The sequence below is a fragment of the Corvus brachyrhynchos genome, unplaced genomic scaffold (assembly GCF_000691975.1).
Source record: "Corvus brachyrhynchos isolate BGI_N302 unplaced genomic scaffold, ASM69197v1 scaffold23, whole genome shotgun sequence".
Lineage (NCBI taxonomy): Eukaryota > Metazoa > Chordata > Aves > Passeriformes > Corvidae > Corvus > Corvus brachyrhynchos.
In genome coordinates this window covers 7,094,618-7,098,632 of record NW_008238983.1, presented here as the reverse complement: position 1 = coordinate 7,098,632, position 4,015 = coordinate 7,094,618, and positions in this window count along the sequence as shown.

Below are 4,015 nucleotides of genomic sequence, written 5' to 3'. Positions count from 1 at the left end.
CGAAATCTTCCTACAAGTCCTATCAGTCTGTTTTTTGTAATGTCATCAGGCTGCTGCAAAATGCATAGCCTGCTAAACATCACTGCTGGTTCAGCTGGCCAGTGATTTTAGATTAACATTTGGTAAAGTCTGACATTCAGTCTCTCTTGAGAATTAAACAAATTGTACTGGGCTTAATTCAAGGACAGAAATAGAGCTGCTCACATTAGGAGATAGAAAGTAATAGAATTAATTTTTTAAACTTTATTCAGTTCCATCCTCTTCAGAAAACCGGTGTGAAACAAGTGTGCCCTTAGTTGGTCTTTTCACTTTGGGTATGGGGCAAACCTCATAGCAGCAAGACTGTAAGTTTTCCTAGCCACAAAATGGTCTTTAAAACTTTACAGTTAGTACTTTAAGCCTTAAAGCTGAATAGCACATGTTTTAATCACTACACAGACTACATAGGCCCCTGAGAAGCTGGGCTACTAGAGGTACCCTGTGTGACAGGAAAACAGCTGCTGGTCTTTTGTTCTATCTGTTCCAGTGGCTCTCATTTTTAGCACCCATTTTCCCCATCCTCGTTTTATTGGCTTTCTACCAGTGTTGGGCTTATTATGTCTTAATGAGAATAGCATGCAGTAATGACAGACCATACTGATGCTCCACTAACCACATTTTTCTGGCTTTGAATTTTTTTGTGGAGTTCTGGCATTACTTGCAGGATTCTGTACTGAGGTGGTAAAGCCTTCTACATTTACTAAGTAGAATATTCATTGATCTGGTGGAAAGGAGAAAATGAAAAAATAATTAAGTTACTGGAAATTGGCACATGTCTGAAAAAGCAAAGCCTTTATTCTGCAACAGTCCAGGATTCTGCAATGTCTCACTGTAAGCTAAAAGACCCTATGGACATTTCAAAAGATATCACATGTCAGTATGCTGAATACATTGTTGGTTTAAGCTCTGCTGCTCTGTCCAATTATCTGAACTTTGTCAGCTACACTTCATTTTTTTTTATTTTTAAATAAAAGACATCATTCCCAAGTTAGCATTTCTTTTTCAAAAGGCACACAACAGAATATCATGACTACATTGCAAAAGAAAATTTCAATCCCATTAAACCTTGAATAACATTTCCCAGTAAAAGAAGCTCTAAAACTACCTAGAAATCTGTCCCACCATTTTATTTAGCATAAATATTAAATAGTGTTCTGATAGCCAGTTTTTCAAGGGCATATTCATAAAATCATACTTCTACAGTATAACTGTTGATGGAGGGTAAATGGACAAACTAATGGTGTCTGGCCACACATTGCAGGCTGAGAAAACCTGGAACATAGGAGGGCAGATCATCAGCTGGCAATATTATTAATTTAGGTCCACTGAACTCTATGAAAATCATTTTATTTCAGTTACTACATACAGACTAAAAAAAAAGGATTAGCAACAGAATGTCACATTATATTATGTAGCATTGAATGGTCTGATACGAGTGAATTAAACTGTTAACCTAAGTGATAAGCTAATAACAGACAGATCTGGATTTCAATTGAAGCAGTGTGTGAATACTAACTGGGAAAGTAATCCAAGTTTTGAAATGGCACATTTAAAGGATTTATTCAAGACTTTATGCAGTCAGTTTTTATGAATGATTCAGAGTGTTTCTGGAAGACATAGGAGACAACATAACGTTTAACACATTTCTACACATGCACATGGAAACTAAATGAAAATAAAAATTAATGCTAACAGGAAGAAGTGGTTTGTACTTCCTGGTAAGTGTTAAATTTAAACTGGTGTGTCATGCTGCACTTATCTTGGGCCTGCATTTTGCCTTTCACTGTATCTTGGTGTTCTACCTTAGCTGAATCACACACACGTTGGACCAGACTTTTCACTGCATTGACACTTTTTCTAGCTATACCTACCCCAATTTTATATCAATTTTTCGTGTTTAATCTGCCAGGACCAAGATGCCTACAATAATGGAGATCTAAATAGATGATGACCCAAACTATCAGATGAGCCTTTAACATTCGGACTAGCTCTGTGCTACTGGGTTCCATCTGAGCTCATTACCTCTGGCTTTGGTGTGTCTGTACCAATGGCAGGGACAAGGAAAAGACGTCAGAGGGTTTTTATGTGTGTTGTTTCCTCTCTTCCAAATGCCCCAAAAGTAAACGTGGCTGATATATTCTAGCGTCCTGGGCTGGAGGGTGTTTCTCTCATCTGAAAGTCTGAAAACTTGGAAAAAAGCTATTCAGTTCCTTGATCAAGATAAGCAGAGAATGGAAGAGTTTGAAAGCCTGTGAGCTGGCATAAACATAAAAGTGATGTTTAACTTCATGGTAGAACTAAGTTGACAAAGATGCAGGCTGTTTCCTGAGAAGAGCAGCACCTTAGGAATGGGACCACAGATAGTAGTGCAGAGGAGGAAGCTGAATACAATGTAGCTACTGCAAGAATAAATATCACTTTTAAGCAAAAGCAAAACTGGTAATGATCGGAGAAGCATCTAGTTCGCCAGAAAGGCACTTCCACTGTTGAATCATATTTATAGAAGAGATCACATTTGAAATGTCTTTAAAGAGGCTTCTTGTGTGATATTTATATTCCTGAGACTGATTTTAGATTACAAATGCAATAAAATACATTTTGGTGTACTCCATGAAATTTTTCAGCATCGTAAAACCCATAAAACCTTTCTACAGCAGGATATAGGAGTGTAAAAAGAAATGAACTGTGATGTCAGTGAAGTTCAAGTTCCTCACTAGCACCCTGAATACATACAATGTTTCTAATAAAGATGAGAGGTTGGGATGGAAGCTGTGGGAACAGTGATCAGAGCTAATTTTCAGTGAGTTTCCTGTTTTAGTTACAGTATAATGAGATACTGTCAGATCCAATGCTACTATTAATCAGATCCCATTGCAGTCAATTTTAGTCATAATGCTTCACCATAGATATGGATTTTTGAAGGGAGCAACTTTTGTGTGAATGGCTGTTTCCATTGATTTTATACCTTGCTGTCCAGTTTTAAAATCCTAGAATTAGTTTGATGGCATTGCAAGTGAGAATCAATCTATCTGTTGCAAGTCAGTGACAGGGTATGTGTAGATAAGAGAAGCTGACTGAAAAGACATTACAAGGTCAGAGAATCATTTGGGAAGGAGTCAGGGGCTGGGGGATGTCAGCAGAAGTTTGCAGACTGTGTGAAAGGCAAAGACAATGATTTTCAGAGCAATTCTTTAAATGAATGTGGAGACAAGACACAAGCTGGCAGTCTGGTCTAGATAGCATGGGCTGCAGGTTAACCACACCATGCAAAAAGAAAGTAGAGGGGTTTTCCTGCATGAGAAGGCACAGAGAAAGTCACACACTACTCTTAATCTTCCTTTCACTCCAGCTCTGTCATGTTGATACTTACTTCCTCTTTCAGGCTAACCTTCCTCTCCAGGATCTCTTTCTTGTCCCCAGTACATGCTTTAGTTGACAGGCCAGATTTTCCTAAAGTGGCCAAAGCACCCATTTAAAAGGAACATGATACATACCATGTGCCTTCCAGAGAGCTCCTGTGCTTCTGAAAAGGGTTCATGTACAACCTTGCCCTTTGAACCGTGTACAAAACAAAAATGTACCAGCTCACCTGGTACCTGAAACCATCACATGCTTTACTCTGTTACCATGTAGATTTTCTCCACTGTTTTATCACTAGGAAGATACAGGCAAATTCATGGTGTTTTAGTATTTTTCTTAAAAAACAATGGTCCTGTTAGCCCAGTGAGGTCATTTTATGAGCAGCTTCTCTGGCAGTCTTGTGTGCTGCCAGGCCTGGACTGACCATGAGGGTGAGAAGGGCTGCCCACATTCAGCTCACCAGGACTCCTTGACTCTGTCTGCCCTCCAGCTGCTCCTTCTTCCACCTGGGAAGTAGCTGCACCAGTCTCCTGTTTTTTTGGCTTGGAGGACAGTAAATTATCTGGGGAGGCCATGGAACTGCCTTGAGGGAGCTTAAGGATGGCAAGAAGAACTC